Consider the following 19200-nt stretch of genomic DNA (forward strand, 5'->3'; position numbering starts at 1 on the left):
AGAGGGCAACAGGCAAAAACGATGGCAGAGCGAGAGACCGCGGGGAACACAGGGGCTTGGAGGAAGAAGGAGAGGAATGAGGAGCCCTGCGGAGAGACGGAGGACAGGAAAAAAGAAAATAAAAAGAGAGGAAAAAAAACGGGGCGGCACAAAGGTTCAGAACGTGTACGAGGACGGGAACAGTGCCGTACGGAATGAAGAAAGCCGGCAACGCCGAGCACGACAAAGGCACAGAGAGAGAGACGGCGAAGGGAGGGAGGAAGGAAAGAGACAGAGCAGCACATACAGACACAGAGAGGAAACTAATGGCAGGGAAAAGAACGGGCCAGAGAAAGCGTGGGGAAAAAGGAGACGGAGGGGCAGGGAGGCACCAGGACACACAAGCCGGGGACGAGGCCCCGAGGGCCAGGGACTCACAGCGGCTCTCGCTTTCGGTGGCTGCCAGGAGGCTTCTAACAGCTCAGACGCTCCCGTCTCCTTCTCTCCTCCCTTCCTCTCCGGTAACTCGGGGCGCTCGGCCGTCCTCAGCCTAGGAGAACACGGTGGGGTGTCAGGGCTCCTACGAGACGAGGCTTCGGGGACATGGAGCCTCGCTGGCTCGCTCGCCAGGCAGCCGTCCCGCTCCAGGATACGCGCACGGACCCTGCCGCGCACGTTGGCCCCCGGCCCGCCGCACGCCGCGCAGAGGGAGCCTTCGCCACCCGGAGAGAGGGGCTCGCTCTCTCGCCCGCCGCAGGAAGCGGACGTTGGGCCGACGGCCCCGCATTTCTTCCTCTTTACCTCTCCCCAACCTCTCTGGCTCCAGCAGCAGCAGCCCCCGCCCACGCACGGGACGTGCTCCCCTGTCCCTTCTCCCGCCACGCTGCCAGACGAGCCTCGCCAGCCCGAGGCGGGCGCAGCCAACGGCATCCCCCGGGCTGGGAGCGAACGGCCACATCCTCAGCGCGGCCTCCGGGAGAGGGAGAGAAGAAGCAGCGGCCGTTAGCACCGTAGCTCACCCCTGCCCCAGCCTGCTCCTTCCGCAGGGGCCACCGGAGAGGTGCCGAGGGCCGGCTTGCCGCCTTCACGACGGGGCTTGGGAGCGGCCCAGGAACACGGGACGGGCTCGCAGGAGCTGCCGGAGCTGGGAGCGGCTGCACGGGGCGAGCGGGGCCGCGGGAGGAGGCTCGGGGGGAGCTCTGGCGAGCTGGGGACGCACCCGGCATCTGCCCCCGGCCGGCTGTCGCCTCCTGCTCCTCTGCCGCACGCTGGGGACGGAGGACGGCGCCGCGTCTCCCACCTGGGCGCTGCTCCCCAGGTTCCATTCCCCGCCTGGGCTGGGGGGTCTGCTGAGCATCGGGCGTTCACAGCTCCCCCTCAGAAACACAGAAATTCCAAATTAGAGTTCAGCCTCTGAAAAAAATAGAGCAGGAGAAAGCAGAGGAATTAGTCAGAAGAAGGGACAGGAGAGCAGCTGAGCTAACGGAGGATTCGAGGGAAACGGGCCACCCCAAAACACAAGGCATCCTCAAAAAACCAGAGCAACTGCAGCAACGCCAGACAGCATTAAGACAAACTGACACCGTTTAGGACACGCTCAGCATAAAAGCAAACACATCCACCGGTGCAGGAAAGCATCTCGCCCCTTCCCCACAGCACCGCCACAGGACACAGCCCTGTGAGGCCACGGGATGGGCTCGTACTGAAACGGAGAAATAAGCTTGACAGCAGAGTCAATTACACCGTTAAGCAGGCAATGTTTCTTTCATCTGCACTGGGGAGCTCTGGGGGTCGTCCTCTGTAAGTGCTCCCACGACTGGATGCTCTTGCATTGCTTATAATCACACAGTTGCTACATATTAATTACAATTGTTTTAAATTTTGAACATACAATATATCTAACCTAAGAAATAATTGATGAAGTTAGTTATAAATGTTTAGTTTCTCACTGACAACACATCTATTAGTTAAATATAAACTAAGCTCTCAGCTTCTAAACAATGTGTTATTAAATCTTCTGTCTCCCTCTTGTCATGCAGAAGGATCTAAAAGGTGAAAAATATCCCCTCATTGTGCAGGCGGTCAGAAAGCATTTACCCCACGTGAACCGGTTAATGAAGGGTACATCTTCTATAACTTCATCGCAGTATACATTAACTTGGTAGCTTCTCTTGAATTCCCCCCTTTTCAATACACTTGCAAACTCTTTGGCAGTATAAGTCTATGAAATATTATCCTCTCGCGTTGTGGTACAGCACAATTATTTGTTACCCACTAGCAGTACCAAACAGAACACTGTAGCGTAATGTAAGTAAAAACGACTAGCATCAAAATCAGAGTCCTAAGATCAATGCTGACAGAACTGCGAAGCCGCAGCTCCTGCCGGTTCTGGCGTTGGTTTCTGGCACTTCTGACCGCTTCGGGTCAAACGGCGTCTCTTCCCCCGGCCGTGCGCTGCAGTACCCGAGTTTCGCCACAGGGCGGCAGCACTGAGACCGCCGCGGCAGCCCCGGGCGAGCGGTCGTGCCGCGTTTCGCGGGAACCCCGCAAAATAAACTCCAGAAAACAAACGCAACGAAACAAAAACGCACACAGAGAGCCGCGGAACGAAAGCCGCGCGTACAGGACACAGAACCCGCCGGGCCTCGCCCCGAGCTCCCGCCGAAGCGGCGCCCGACCCGCCACGCCACCGAGCCTGCCACCGCGCCTTAGCTCTGGTTTGAAACGTCTCCCCCCGACTAACGGGGGCTGCGCCGCTCCCGGAGCGACTGCTGTCCCGGAGGGACACACGGCTCCAGACCGTAAACCTTCGGCGCACCTGCCCTCGGGGTCACACACCTCCCACCGGCTTCGCCAACTCGGCCGTAAGGGCAGGGGGGAAACTGAACCGAACGCCTCCTCACCGCGCCGGCCCATCCCACTCCCCCCGTTCCAACGGCACGGTCACCCTCGCCGCGGCCGCACTCACCTGCCGCCTCTTTCGCCGCTCCGTTCCCCTCGCACTCTCCCACCGTCCCGCCGGGCTCCGCGGGCACCGACACCCGCCGCGCCCCGGAGACCTCCGCGGCGGGAGGCCCCCTCTGCCTTTCTGTCGCCTCCTTCCTTTCTGCCGCCTCCGGGGACCTCACGAAGGGCTACCCTGAGCCGACTGCCTCCAGGTCCCCGGGTGCCGGTTGCAGCAACCGCTCCACAGCCGCCCCGACCCCCGTTCCCGTTAATTCCCGGTACCCACCCCGAGACACCACGGACCCGCTCGCCAGGACCCGCGCTGATTGGCTGCTTTCCACCCCACCACGCTGTCCTCCTATTGGATGCTCCGTCCGGCGCCCAGAGGCCCGCAACGCCCGCCCCTCCGGCAAAATGATAGCCTGCCTAGGCACGTCAATCACCATTTTCTCCGCCTATCAGAGCTCGCAGTGAGGGCAGGCGCAGTAGGGAGAGAGCAGCACCCGCCCCTTTCCGCAACACGATTGGCTGCCGAAGACAAGTCAATCATCATTCTCTTGGCCCATCAGTACTCGCAGTTTGCTCATGCGCAGTACGGAGCCTCCGACACCCGCCCCTCCGGCAATCTGATTGGCGGACAGAATGGCAATTGACGTGCCTTGGCAGCCTATCAGCGATCCGCCCCCCCCCCAGCCTTCCCGCGCCATCTGATTGGCCCGCTCTGCACCCTCACCCGTCTGCTCTCCGCCCTGCCGGGCCCCCCCCGCCCTTTGCCCGCGCGGCTTCCAGCAGCCGCGTTTGAAAGGAAACAACAAACCGCGCTCCTTTGCTTTACGCTGACAAGGGGGGCGGGTGGTCACCTACCCTTAAATTCATTGTGAACAGAGAGAGCCGTAAGGAGCTCCGGCCGGCAGGTTTCTCTCCCCTGTGCCCGGGACTGAGGAGACGCCGCCGCCTCCTGCTGCCGCCTCGCCCGTTCCCCTCGCAGCGGGGCCGCCCCGGGAGAGCCGGGCGCCTCTTTTTTTCCCGGCGGCTCGTCCGACCGCTGCCCCCCCTTTCTGACGGGCACGACCTCGGTCGCAGCGGCAGCGCCCCCCTCTTACCCGCGGCACGGGCACCGGGCGCCGCTCCCCAGCTGCAGTTCCGGGCTGTGGCCACCAGACGGCAGCACCGAGCGCGGTCACGCAGCGCCCCCGGGCCCCGCAGCGCGGGCGCTTTTTCTTGACCCGTGGGCAGCCCGAGCTCCCCGAACGCGCTTTCCCAGAGCCGCGCACATGGCAGACACACTGATAAAAGATAATAGCCCGACATTGCTAAAATGTTTTTTTTTTCCTAAAGATGCCTTCTGTCCTAATAAAATACATTGCCTCTCCCTGTGCCCCGTGTCTTGTCTGCAGCAGTAACTCGGCTCGCCCGCAGCTGTGGCAGCTCTGCTGCTGCTACAGGGTCAGTGCCAGCCCTTACCCTCGGCTGAGCAGCAGCGGGGCAGGCGCTGCTGCTCTGGGCGCTGCGCATCCTTCAGGAACGGTTCTCAAACGATCCTGTGCAACGATGTCCAGAGCCAGGACCCCCGCGGCGGGGGGACAGGAGCACACGGCCGGGCCCGTCCCGGCTCGGGGCTGTTTCCGCAGTCGCTGTGAGCTGATCCGTGAGCTGGAACCAACCTCCCCATGCCCCGGCCCGGCCCTTTGTCCCCGGCTTTCCCAGGGCAGCGCAGCGGGCTGGGTCACACCAACTGTTCTCTGCTGGCACCACCCAGCCGGGTCACCTGTGTCTGCGGTTGTGGGGACACCCCACGGGCTCCCTGGAAACGGACATCACAGCACTGAGAGGGGGCGTTCAGGAGCCTCTGCGCTTTTGGGTTGGTTTGTTTGGGTTTTTTTTCCTTTTGTTGTTTTGATCGTTAGCTTCTTGTTGCTGGTTGGTTTGTTTTTAAGCTGTTACTCTATATAGCTCATCCATGGTGCTTATAGAGCATGGGTAAATCTACCCTGCTTCCTCACAGGAGACAACCATCTCGCTTTACAACAGGTGATTGAATCTGCTATAGAAAAGTTCAACCACCTCCTGTACAGCAAAGGATAAAAGAAAGTATGGATTTTTGTTGCATCTAATCCACAATGCAAGTACCCATTAACAATACATTAGCAGTGGGTTCCTTCAAATATTCACAGTGAAGGTAGTTCCTGGCACGATTGTATTAGCGTTCTTACTATTTTACGGGAGAAACACAGGGCACAGCTGATTTTGCCCACGTGCAGCGCAGTGATCACACGGGTGCGGTGAACCGGGTGGAAGGCCCTAGAAAAGGAAAATCAGCCTCTGTGTGCAGGGCCAAAACAGAAATCCTTTTCAAACTGTGCCATTTTAAAAAGCTACCAGGGGTATAAAGCAGAAAAAAGAGCAGTGAATGTGTATAATGACACAATTAGATGGTTCTCCAGTTTCATGATGTGCTCTTTTACTAACAGTGTCTGCTGGAGTGGATACCCTGGACACCAACAAGCGGGTCCTGGTGCTGTGCCCATGGCGATTCATCCACTGTGGCCGTGGGTGTCAGGCCCTGATACAATAGACACAAAACCTTGGGAGGGAGGTGATCACAGTAGAACGCTTAGAGATAATGGGCTAGCAGACTTGACTTAATCTTTATTTAAAAATACACATGGCTGCTGTCTTTTCTACAGTTTAGGTAGGACGGGCTCCAATATCTCTATGAATTACAATACATGACAAAAATTAAAGGGGGAAAGCTTTATTTTTACAATGGTAAATACAGTCTAAATCGTAATTTGGGAAACAGATAAAGGGGTGTAGCAAATGAGGCACAGACGATCCTGTTTTATCTCAGAAGGCTTTGGCGTATTTACAGCTTTAGGCACAGCGTGTCCAATCCCGTATAAAATGCACTGTCCATACCAATTCAGCCTGTCCCCCGATATAAGGACAACAGGATGCCACCCTGCATTCACCAAGGGACAATCCTGATCTAATGTTCTCTGTGTATTCTACACCAATATCTGTTCGTCAACAAACCTTTTACTGGTTTCAATTTCTTTCCCTGATTGTCCTTTTTCAAATACAATGCGTATGTAACATTTTGTATTGTGTAATATGCATTATATAATAGACAATATATGATTTAAAACATATCTCATTATATATTACATGTAGTGCATTACTATACTACACATCTCGGGTATACCCACCCAGACCTGTGCAGCATATTAATATTATTTACAGTGGCCACCATTAATTACAATATTCCCTGGTTGCTGTTCCCCAGGGAGTCAAACGATCCTTTTCCAATGTCACAAAACACAGCCCGGGGGGGATTTCTTCCGAATCGCTCCTGTCCATTGTCCACTACCTATTTCACAATCACAATAACAGACAATTGGTGAACCGTAAGTATTGGACTACAAAATCACCCAAGACACAAGTAACAACAACAACAAATCACTAAAGACACAAACAATCATACAATTGCTAAGGCACAAACAGCAAAATCACTAAAGGTACCTTTACCAAATTACTATTCCCTCGTTTTTCTCTTTTATTTATTGTTTTCTCATTTTCCTCTTTGGTTTTTTATTTCTTTTTAATTTACCCAATTTACCAAAACGCGCAGACCCAACGCGCTGGTGTCGCCCACGTCTCGCGCAGGCAGCCTGCAAACAAACCAGACTATGAAAGTGCCTTATCTCATTGATGGGGTTTTACCCACGTCCCGAGCTGGCCCGAGGATCCGTGATCCCTTCCGGGAATTCCCCGGTGCCGGCACAAGGTCCCAGAGATCCTGGGGTCCACGGGAGGTCAGGCAGATTATCCCATCCTCGTCGCCAGAAAACGATACCGAAAAGTCGGCAAACAGACTCTTTAACACTGTTTTGAAAGTGTTAAAAAGCAGGCACTTTTATTACGGCGCGCTGGGCACTCGGGGGATCGCTCCTCTAATCCAGCGTGCGTTCCGCTTTCCTCTGGTTTTACATATCCTGGAACTCCTGAAACAGCAAAACACGCCAACCACTGTTTACAGACGTCCCGTGCTCTTTCACCAGTGCGTGCAGCCGCAACGAGAAATCTGGAATGAGCGTCTACAGAAACACATACGTATTTACCCAATTCAGAACAACGCGTTACATCAGCTGGCCGTACTTGTCAGTAATCCCTCCTGGATTAACACCCTCTTTGGATGGCACGGGTGCCGACTGTTGGCAATCAGGGCAGGACATAAGAACGCTCCTGGCCTGATCCGTTGTAATTTGAAATTGTCGTTTTAACGACTTTGCATTCTGGTGAAAGAGTTTATGTGATAATTTAGCTTGCTCCAAGGCTTTAGGCACAGTAAGCGGCACAGCTCGTGCATCGGCCCTCCTATTGCCTTCCGCAAGAGGTCCTGGAAGGGCAGCGCGAGAGCGGATGTGCGCTGCATAAAAACCATGACGTCTATGATTTATTAGGAACCATAGCATTCTCAATCCAGCCATCAAAAGAGGATTATCCTCTTCCTTAAGAAAAGAAGCTTCCAGGCGGTTAAGTATGCCAGCTGCATAATGAGTCAGTTACAACATTCAAAGGCTCATTACAGAACACTCAAAAGCGATCCTAACAGCTGTCAGCTCAAGAACTTGTTTGACCCTTGGTCTCCTTTTTCTACCTTGTGTTTGCAACACTGGGTATCTGAGTTTAGCCATGTAATTACAACTTTACGTGAGCAACCAGAGGCATCGGTAAATTCAGTCTTGTCGTTGCTGACAGCAGCACTTGCCATACAACGGTAAATTACCAATTTCAGCCCACAGTTTATGTTGAGGGTAATAAACTGATATGTTCCCTGCGTATGTTGCCAATGCAATCTGGAAATTCACATCTTCAGTTAATTACCATTGTAACTTCACCTTTGTTCTAGGAACAAATACACCTTCAGGTCTATCCAATACATAGCATATAAACATTCCCTGCCTTTAATTATTGGTTTTGAATACATTTCTTTTATTATCCAAACTGTTTCCATTAGCGCGTGAGCTAGAAAAACCCATACTGCCCCAATCACCTTTCTCCTTCCTTGAGCTCTCCTGACCTGTGGTTCCACCACCCGTGTCTTCTTTCTGGGGCCCTCTTGACTCACAGGTGCGCTCCAACCCTCCTTCTCGATCACTCTTCCTCACAGGTTCGCCTCCTTCCGGGTGCAGCACCGCGCTTTGCGCACAGGCTTTCCTTCCTTGTCCAATTTATACAATGGCCTCTGCTCACAAGATTTCATCAAGGTTGCTCTATTCACATTATCACCAGGTGGTTCCTCAATCTCTTTCCTGTGAGCTAAAATACACCCTAACGGGCTCTTTTTCAGAATACCGCTACTACGCCGTCCTCCCATTACGCGTCACACGGAACGACACGGCTCATCTTGTAACAAATACGAGCAAATAACTATTAACACCTACAGCAGTACTCCACAGATAATACTCAAACCTACCCACGACACACCGCCCTCACAAGTTGTACTCCAAGTTTATCCCACCGTCTCCAAAACAAAACAATTCCGGTACCCAGCTCAAATCTCTCTAACACTCAGCACCGCAATTAGGACACTCTGCAACACAGATGGCTCCACAACGCTCACACTCCTTGCAAGTTAAAGCCACAGCAGCTCCTGCTGTAGTTTTCGGTGTTCAAGTGCATAGTCAGAACAAAGGCACATCCAAGAATTAAACCCAACTACGGTACACTTCACGGCTACATACAGAGCCAGCTTTGCACCACAACGGAGCACGGGAACAACCAACACCAAAAGCTGGCCGCACAAACAACTCCACAGCAATTACTGTATACCTCTAAGGTGCTCGCAACCCCGTCCACGCTATCCTGCCGAAATTCCGTACCACGACTTACGGACAGTTCGCGAGCACGTGACCGGTCCCAAATTTCAGAGAAGAAAGACTTCTCACCAGAGGTCCTCGTCCGTCCCCGCGGCGATCCGACCGAGACGAGGAGTCTCTCCAGAGACATCCCCGGGGTGCGCCAAGAGAGTCCTCGGCTCCACGGGCCCTGCGGCCGGACAGAGCGGGTCCTCCGGCTGGCTCACCGGCTGAAACGGGGAAAGAAACGGGACGGCAGAGTCAGCAGCACTGCTAAGCCACGTTCTTTATTTCATTTGACGATGTTAGTTATAATTGTTTAGTTTCTCGCTGACAATACATCTGTTAATTATTAGTCAAATATAAACTAAGCTCTCAGCTTCTAAACAACGTGTTACTTAATCTTCCATCTCCCTCTTGTCGTGCAGACGGATCTAAAAGGTGAAAAATATCCCCTCATCGTGCAGGCGGTCAGAAAGCATTTACCTCACGTCAACTGGTTAATGACGGGTACACCTTCTATAACTTCCTCGCAGTATACGTTAACTTGGCAGCTTCTCTTCAAAAGCGAGAAGAGAGAAAAGGGACAGGGCTCTGAAAAAACAAGGCAGAGATCAAAGCAGCGGCGGGGACAGAGGAAAAGAGGCCGGAAGAGCACCAGGAACAGGGCACAGAAAGAAACAAATCGGCGCAGCGGCAGCGGCGCGGAGACGGAGGAAAAAAACCCGGCACGGTCAACGGGACAGAGAGGAACGCGACCACGGGCAGGGAGCGGGACACGGGGACACGGCGAGGAACCACGGGACGCGGAGAGATACCAAAAAGTCGGCAAAAAAGACTCTCTAACGCTGTTCTGAAAGTGTTAAACGGCGGGCAATTTCAATACAGCGCACCGCACGCTCAGAGGATGGCCCCTGTATTTGAGCGTACGTGTGATTCACGCTTCTTGGTATTCTTTACATACACCTATTGCATATTCATTTGCTTCTACCGCTTAGTTAGTGCATTAAACAGAAGTTCTTTCCATAACCCCACCCTTCGCTGGCAGTCCATCTCTGGTATGCCAGTGTCCATCAAGGGTCTCCAGCGGTCCCCGGTGCCCCTGCAGCCCGGTGCCCCCTGCCCCGGTGTCGGCTCCTCGACCTCATGTCTTGAGCACGCCCGCTGTCATTTTGTGCTGCTACTCAAGTAGCTCCTTCTCCATTTAGTGGAACGTCCCATTTTCCCAGCCTGCGAGCCAAGGACATCCCGCTTTGCCCCACCTCCAGTCCCTACAGAGCTAGTGTTTCTCTGTTAGGTTTCTGTTCCGTTAGGCCTGGTCTTGCTGCCTTATGCCAAGGGCTTTCTACAAGATTTTTGTTCCTCCTATCAACGGGAAGCAAGAGAGAGGGCAACAGGCAAAAACGATGGCAGAGCGAGAGACCGCGGGGAACACAGGGGCTTGGAGGAAGAAAGAGAGGAATGAGGAGCCCTGCGGAGAGACGGAGGACAGGAAAAAAGAAAATAAAAAGAGAGAAAAAAAAACGGGGCGGCACAAAGGCTCAGAACGTGAACGAGGACGGGAACAGTGCCGTACGGAATGAAGAAAGCCGGCAACGCCGAGCACGACAAAGGCACAGAGAGAGAGACGGCGAAGGGAGGGAGGAAGGAAAGAGACAGAGCAGCACATACAGACACAGAGAGGAAACTAATGGCAGGGAAAAGAACGGGCCAGAGAAAGCGTGGGGAAAAAGGAGACGGAGGGGCAGGGAGGCACCAGGACACACAAGCCGGGGACGAGGCCCCGAGGGCCAGGGACTCACAGCGGCTCTCGCTTTCGGTGGCTGCCAGGAGGCTTCTAACAGCTCAGACGCTCCCGTCTCCTTCTCTCCTCCCTTCCTCTCCGGTAACTCGGGGCGCTCGGCCGTCCTCAGCCTAGGAGAACACGGTGGGGTGTCAGGGCTCCTACGAGACGAGGCTTCGGGGACATGGAGCCTCGCTGGCTCGCTCGCCAGGCAGCCGTCCCGCTCCAGGATACGCGCACGGACCCTGCCGCGCACGTTGGCCCCCGGCCCGCCGCACGCCGCGCAGAGGGAGCCTTCGCCACCCGGAGAGAGGGGCTCGCTCTCTCGCCCGCCGCAGGAAGCGGACGTTGGGCCGACGGCCCCGCATTTCTTCCTCTTTACCTCTCCCCAACCTCTCTGGCTCCAGCAGCAGCAGCCCCCGTCCACGCACGGGACGTGCTCCCCTGTCCCTTCTCCCGCCACGCTGCCAGACGAGCCTCGCCAGCCCGAGGCGGGCGCAGCCAACGGCATCCCCCGGGCTGGGAGCGAACGGCCACATCCTCAGCGCGGCCTCCGGGAGAGGGAGAGAAGAAGCAGCGGCCGTTAGCACCGTAGCTCACCCCTGCCCCAGCCTGCTCCTTCCGCAGGGGCCACCGGAGAGGTGCCGAGGGCCGGCTTGCCGCCTTCACGACGGGGCTTGGGAGCGGCCCAGGAACACGGGACGGGCTCGCAGGAGCTGCCGGAGCTGGGAGAGGCTGCACGGGGCGAGCGGGGCCGCGGGAGGAGGCTCGGGGGGAGCTCTGGCGAGCTGGGGACGCACCCGGCATCTGCCCCCGGCCGGCTGTCGCCTCCTGCTCCTCTGCCGCACGCTGGGGACGGAGGACGGCGCCGCGTCTCCCACCTGGGCGCTGCTCCCCAGGTTCCATTCCCCGCCTGGGCTGGGGGGTCTGCTGAGCATCGGGCGTTCACAGCTCCCCCTCAGAAACACAGAAATTCCAAATTAGAGTGCAGCCTCTGAAAAAAATAGAGCAGGAGAAAGCAGAGGAATTAGTCAGAAGAAGGGACAGGAGAGCAGCTGAGCTAACGGAGGATTCGAGGGAAACGGGCCACCCCAAAACACAAGGCATCCTCAAAAAACCAGAGCAACTGCAGCAACGCCAGACAGCATTAAGACAAACTGACACCGTTTAGGACACGCTCAGCATAAAAGCAAACACATCCACCGGTGCAGGAAAGCATCTCGCCCCTTCCCCACAGCACCGCCACAGGACACAGCCCTGTGAGGCCACGGGACGGGCTCGTACTGAAACGGAGAAATAAGCTTGACAGCAGAGTCAATTACACCGTTAAGCAGGCAATGTTTCTTTCATCTGCACTGGGGAGCTCTGGGGGTCGTCCTCTGCAAGTGCTCCCACGACTGGATGCTCTTGCATTGCTTATAATCACACAGTTGCTACATATTAATTACAATTGTTTTAAATTTTGAACATACAATATATCTAACCTAAGAAATAATTGATGAAGTTAGTTATAAATGTTTAGTTTCTCACTGACAACACATCTATTAGTTAAATATAAACTAAGCTCTCAGCTTCTAAACAATGTGTTATTAAATCTTCTGTCTCCCTCTTGTCATGCAGAAGGATCTAAAAGGTGAAAAATATCCCCTCATCATGCAGGCGGTCAGAAAGCATTTACCCCACGTGAACCGGTTAATGAAGGGTACATCTTCTATAACTTCATCGCAGTATACATTAACTTGGTAGCTTCTCTTGAATTCCCCCCTTTTCAATACACTTGCAAACTCTTTGGCAGTATAAGTCTATGAAATATTATCCTCTCGCGTTGTGGTACAGCACAATTATTTGTTACCCACTAGCAGTACCAAACAGAACACTGTAGCGTAATGTAAGTAAAAACGACTAGCATCAAAATCAGAGTCCTAAGATCAATGCTGACAGAACTGCGAAGCCGCAGCTCCTGCCGGTTCTGGCGTTGGTTTCTGGCACTTCTGACCGCTTCGGGTCAAACGGCGCCTCTTCCCCCGGCCGTGCGCTGCAGTACCCGAGTTTCGCCACAGGGCGGCAGCACTGAGACCGCCGCGGCAGCCCCGGGCGAGCGGTCGTGCCGCGTTTCGCGGGAACCCCGCAAAATAAACTCCAGAAAACAAACGCAACGAAACAAAAACGCACACAGAGAGCCGCGGAACGAAAGCCGCGCGTACAGGACACAGAACCCGCCGGGCCTCGCCCCGAGCTCCCGCCGAAGCGGCGCCCGACCCGCCACGCCACCGAGCCTGCCACCGCGCCTTAGCTCTGGTTTGAAACGTCTCCCCCCGACTAACGGGGGCTGCGCCGCTCCCGGAGCGACTGCTGTCCCGGAGGGACACACGGCTCCAGACCGTAAGCCTTCGGCGCACCTGCCCTCGGGGTCACACACCTCCCACCGGCTTCGCCAACTCGGCCGTAAGGGCAGGGGGGAAACTGAACCGAACGCCTCCTCACCGCGCCGGCCCATCCCACTCCCCCCGTTCCAACGGCACGGTCACCCTTGCCGCGGCCGCACTCACCTGCCGCCTCTTTCGCCGCTCCGTTCCCCTCGCACTCTCCCACCGTCCCGCCGGGCTCCGCGGGCACCGACACCCGCCGCGCCCCGGAGACCTCCGCAGCGGGAGGCCCCCTCTGCCTTTCTGTCGCCTCCTTCCTTTCTGCCGCCTCCGGGGACCTCACGAAGGGCTACCCTGAGCCGACTGCCTCCAGGTCCCCGGGTGCCGGTTGCAGCAACCGCTCCACAGCCGCCCCGACCCCCGTTCCCGTTAATTCCCGGTACCCACCCCGAGACACCACGGACCCGCTCGCCAGGACCCGCGCTGATTGGCTGCTTTCCACCCCACCACGCTGTCCTCCTATTGGATGCTCCGTCCGGCGCCCAGAGGCCCGCAACGCCCGCCCCTCCGGCAAAATGATAGCCTGCCTAGGCACGTCAATCACCATTTTCTCCGCCTATCAGAGCTCGCAGTGAGGGCAGGCGCAGTAGGGAGAGAGCAGCACCCGCCCCTTTCCGCAACACGATTGGCTGCCGAAGACAAGTCAATCATCATTCTCTTGGCCCATCAGTACTCGCAGTTTGCTCATGCGCAGTACGGAGCCTCCGACACCCGCCCCTCCGGCAATCTGATTGGCGGACAGAATGGCAATTGACGTGCCTTGGCAGCCTATCAGCGATCCGCCCCCCCCCCCAGCCTTCCCGCGCCATCTGATTGGCCCGCTCTGCACCCTCACCCGTCTGCTCTCCGCCCTGCCGCGCCCCCCACGCCCTTTGCCCGCGCGGCTTCCAGCAGCCGCGTTTGAAAGGAAACAACAAACCGCGCTCCTTTGCTTTACGCTGACAAGGGGGGCGGGTGGTCACCTACCCTTAAATTCATTGTGAACAGAGAGAGCCGTAAGGAGCTCCGGCCGGCAGGTTTCTCTCCCCTGTGCCCGGGACTGAGGAGACGCCGCCGCCTCCTGCTGCCGCCTCGCCCGTTCCCCTCGCAGCGGGGCCGCCCCGGGAGAGCCGGGCGCCTCTTTTTTTCCCGGCGGCTCGTCCGACCGCTGCCCCCCCCTTTCTGACGGGCACGACCTCGGTCGCAGCGGCAGCGCCCCCCTCTTACCCGCGGCACGGGCACCGGGCGCCGCTCCCCAGCTGCAGTTCCGGGCTGTGGCCACCAGACGGCAGCACCGAGCGCGGTCACGCAGCGCCCCCGGGCCCCGCAGCGCGGGCGCTTTTTCTTGACCCGTGGGCAGCCCGAGCTCCCCGAACGCGCTTTCCCAGAGCCGCGCACATGGCAGACACACTGATAAAAGATAATAGCCCGACATTGCTAAAATGTTTTTTTTTCCTAAAGATGCCTTCTATCCTAATAAAATACATTGCCTCTCCCTGTGCCCCGTGTCTTGTCTGCAGCAGTAACTCGGCTCGCCCGCAGCTGTGGCAGCTCTGCTGCTGCTACAGGGTCAGTGCCAGCCCTTACCCTCGGCTGAGCAGCAGCCGGGCAGGCGCTGCTGCTCTGGGCGCTGCGCATCCTTCAGGAACGGTTCTCAAACGATCCTGTGCAACGATGTCCAGAGCCAGGACCCCCGCGGCGGGGGGACAGGAGCACACGGCCGGGCCCGTCCCGGCTCGGGGCTGTTTCCGCAGTCGCTGTGAGCTGATCCGTGAGCTGGAACCAACCTCCCCATGCCCCGGCCCGGCCCTTTGTCCCCGGCTTTCCCAGGGCAGCGCAGCGGGCTGGGTCACACCAACTGTTCTCTGCTGGCACCACCCAGCCGGGTCACCTGTGTCTGCGGTTGTGGGGACACCCCACGGGCTCCCTGGAAACGGACATCACAGCACTGAGAGGGGGCGTTCAGGAGCCTCTGCGCTTTTGGGTTGGTTTGTTTGGGTTTTTTTTCCTTTTGTTGTTTTGATCGTTAGCTTCTTGTTGCTGGTTGGTTTGTTTTTAAGCTGTTACTCTATATAGCTCATCCATGGTGCTTATAGAGTATGGGTAAATCTACCCTGCTTCCTCACAGGAGACAACCATCTCGCTTTACAACAGGTGATTGAATCTGCTATAGAAAAGTTCAACCACCTCCTGTACAGCAAAGGATAAAAGAAAGTATGGATTTTTGTTGCATCTAATCCACAATGCAAGTACCCATTAACAATACATTAGCAGTGGGTTCCTTCAAATATTCACAGTGAAGGTAGTTCCTGGCACGATTGTATTAGCGTTCTTACTATTTTACGGGAGAAACACAGGGCACAGCTGATTTTGCCCACGTGCAGCGCAGTGATCACACGGGTGCGGTGAACCGGGTGGAAGGCCCTAGAAAAGGAAAATCAGCCTCCGTGTGCAGGGCCAAAACAGAAATCCTTTTCAAACTGTGCCATTTTAAAAAGCTACCAGGGGTATAAAGCAGAAAAAAGAGCAGTGAATGTGTATAATGACACAATTAGATGGTTCTCCAGTTTCATGATGTGCTCTTTTACTAACAGTGTCTGCTGGAGTGGATACCCTGGACACCAACAAGCGGGTCCTGGTGCTGTGCCCATGGCGATTCATCCACTGTGGCCGTGGGTGTCAGGCCCTGATACAATAGACACAAAACCTTGGGAGGGAGGTGATCACAGTAGAACGCTTAGAGATAATGGGCTAGCAGACTTGGTTTAATCTTTATTTAAAAATACACATGGCTGCTGTCTTTTCTACAGTTTAGGTAGGACGGGCTCCAATATCTCTATGAATTACAATACATGACAAAAATTAAAGGGGGAAAGCTTTATTTTTACAATGGTAAATACAGTCTAAATCGTAATTTGGGAAACAGATAAAGGGGTGTAGCAAATGAGGCACAGACGATCCTGTTTTATCTCAGAAGGCTTTGGCGTATTTACAGCTTTAGGCACAGCGTGTCCAATCCCGTATAAAATGCACTGTCCATACCAATTCAGCCTGTCCCCCGATATAAGGACATCAGGATGCCACCCTGCATTCACCAAGGGACAATCCTGATCTAATATTCTCTGTGTATTCTACACCAATATCTGTTCGTCAACAAACCTTTTACTGGTTTCAATTTCTTTCCCTGATTGTCCTTTTTCAAATACAATGCGTATGTAACATTTTGTATTGTGTAATATGCATTATATAATAGACAATATATGATTTAAAACATATCTCATTATATATTACATGTAGTGCATTACTATACTACACATCTCGGGTATACCCACCCAGACCTGTGCAGCATATTAATATTATTGACAGTGGCCACCATTAATTACAATATTCCCTGGTTGCTGTTCCCTAGGGAGTCAAACGATCCTTTTCCAATGTCACAAAACACAGCCCGGGGGGGATTTCTTCCGAATCGCTCCTGTCCATTGTCCACTACCTATTTCACAATCACAATAACAGACAATTGGTGAACCGTAAGTATTGGACTACAAAATCACCCAAGACACAAGTAACAACAACAACAAATCACTAAAGACACAAACAATCATACAATTGCTAAGGCACAAACAGCAAAATCACTAAAGGTACCTTTACCAAATTACTATTCCCTCGTTTTTCTCTTTTATTTATTGTTTTCTCATTTTCCTCTTTGGTTTTTTATTTCTTTTTAATTTACCCAATTTACCAAAACGCGCAGACCCAACGCGCTGGTGTCGCCCACGTCTCGCGCAGGCAGCCTGCAAACAAACCAGACTATGAAAGTGCCTTATCTCATTGATGGGGTTTTACCCACGTCCCGAGCTGGCCCGAGGATCCGTGATCCCTTCCGGGAATTCCCCGGTGCCGGCACAAGGTCCCAGAGATCCTGGGGTCCACGGGAGGTCAGGCAGATTATCCCATCCTCGTCGCCAGAAAACGATACCGAAAAGTCGGCAAACAGACTCTTTAACACTGTTTTGAAAGTGTTAAAAAGCAGGCACTTTTATTACGGCGCGCTGGGCACTCGGGGGATCGCTCCTCTAATCCAGCGTGCGTTCCGCTTTCCTCTGGTTTTACATATCCTGGAACTCCTGAAACAGCAAAACACGCCAACCACTGTTTACAGACGTCCCGTGCTCTTTCACCAGTGCGTGCAGCCGCAACGAGAAATCTGGAATGAGCGTCTACAGAAACACATACGTATTTACCCAATTCAGAACAACGCGTTACATCAGCTGGCCGTACTTGTCAGTAATCCCTCCTGGATTAACACCCTCTTTGGATGGCACGGGTGCCGACTGTTGGCAATCAGGGCAGGACATAAGAACGCTCCTGGCCTGATCCGTTGTAATTTGAAATTGTCGTTTTAACGACTTTGCATTCTGGTGAAAGAGTTTATGTGATAATTTAGCTTGCTCCAAGGCTTTAGGCACAGTAAGCGGCACAGCTCGTGCATCGGCCCTCCTATTGCCTTCCGCAAGAGGTCCTGGAAGGGCAGCGCGAGAGCGGATGTGCGCTGCATAAAAACCATGACGTCTATGATTTATTAGGAACCATAGCATTCTCAATCCAGCCATCAAAAGAGGATTATCCTCTTCCTTAAGAAAAGAAGCTTCCAGGCGGTTAAGTATGCCAGCTGCATAATGAGTCAGTTACAACATTCAAAGGCTCATTACAGAACACTCAAAAGCGATCCTAACAGCTGTCAGCTCAAGAACTTGTTTGACCCTTGGTCTCCTTTTTCTACCTTGTGTTTGCAACACTGGGTATCTGAGTTTAGCCATGTAATTACAACTTTACGTGAGCAACCAGAGGCATCGGTAAATTCAGTCTTGTCGTTGCTGACAGCAGCACTTGCCATACAACGGTAAATTACCAATTTCAGCCCACAGTTTATGTTGAGGGTAATAAACTGATATGTTCCCTGCGTATGTTGCCAATGCAATCTGGAAATTCACATCTTCAGTTAATTACCATTGTAACTTCACCTTTGTTCTAGGAACAAATACACCTTCAGGTCTATCCAATACATAGCATATAAACATTCCCTGCCTTTAATTATTGGTTTTGAATACATTTCTTTTATTATCCAAACTGTTTCCATTAGCGCGTGAGCTAGAAAAACCCATACTGCCCCAATCACCTTTCTCCTTCCTTGAGCTCTCCTGACCTGTGGTTCCACCACCCGTGTCTTCTTTCTGGGGCCCTCTTGACTCACAGGTGCGCTCCAACCCTCCTTCTCGATCACTCTTCCTCACAGGTTCGCCTCCTTCCGGGTGCAGCACAAAGGCTCAGAACGTGAACGAGGACGGGAACAGTGCCGTACGGAATGAAGAAAGCCGGCAACGCCGAGCACGACAAAGGCACAGAGAGAGAGACGGCGAAGGGAGGGAGGAAGGAAAGAGACAGAGCAGCACATACAGACACAGAGAGGAAACTAATGGCAGGGAAAAGAACGGGCCAGAGAAAGCGTGGGGAAAAAGGAGACGGAGGGGCAGGGAGGCACCAGGACACACAAGCCGGGGACGAGGCCCCGAGGGCCAGGGACTCACAGCGGCTCTCGCTTTCGGTGGCTGCCAGGAGGCTTCTAACAGCTCAGACGCTCCCGTCTCCTTCTCTCCTCCCTTCCTCTCCGGTAACTCGGGGCGCTCGGCCGTCCTCAGCCTAGGAGAACACGGTGGGGTGTCAGGGCTCCTACGAGACGAGGCTTCGGGGACATGGAGCCTCGCTGGCTCGCTCGCCAGGCAGCCGTCCCGCTCCAGGATACGCGCACGGACCCTGCCGCGCACGTTGGCCCCCGGCCCGCCGCACGCCGCGCAGAGGGAGCCTTCGCCACCCGGAGAGAGGGGCTCGCTCTCTCGCCCGCCGCAGGAAGCGGACGTCGGGCCCACAGCCCCGCATTGCTTCAGGATCTTTCCAGATCTACAGATTTTGACATATTTACAATTACATAGGTTTAGACGGAGATATCTATCTGCACTTATTAAAAAAATACGTACACGGGTATGAGTGAATACATAGAGATGATATTTAATATCCGTTTAGATTATGTAACGCACAGTCATTACAGGTAGCTCTACCTACTCACACTTTTCTCTATTTTAAATTGCTTTCTATATAATTTTTTCTCATTTTCGAGTCCTTCATTTTTTAATTTACATATAGACAAGATATTGGTATTTTTAAAACC

General features: G+C 54.2%; 1 long non-coding RNA gene across 1 annotated transcript; it reads right to left on the bottom strand.

The window, feature by feature from the left end:
- Positions 1-178: 178 nt before the first annotated feature.
- LOC139827885 (uncharacterized) lies at positions 179-3238 on the bottom strand. The gene is made up of 3 exons (XR_011739007.1): positions 2948-3238; positions 999-1392; positions 179-529 (listed from the first exon to the last, which is right to left on the bottom strand). It is a non-coding gene; the product is annotated as an uncharacterized lncRNA (long non-coding RNA).
- Positions 3239-19200: the final 15962 nt, after the last annotated feature.

This window comes from Patagioenas fasciata, chromosome 4, assembly GCF_037038585.1.
Source record: "Patagioenas fasciata isolate bPatFas1 chromosome 4, bPatFas1.hap1, whole genome shotgun sequence".
Lineage (NCBI taxonomy): Eukaryota > Metazoa > Chordata > Aves > Columbiformes > Columbidae > Patagioenas > Patagioenas fasciata.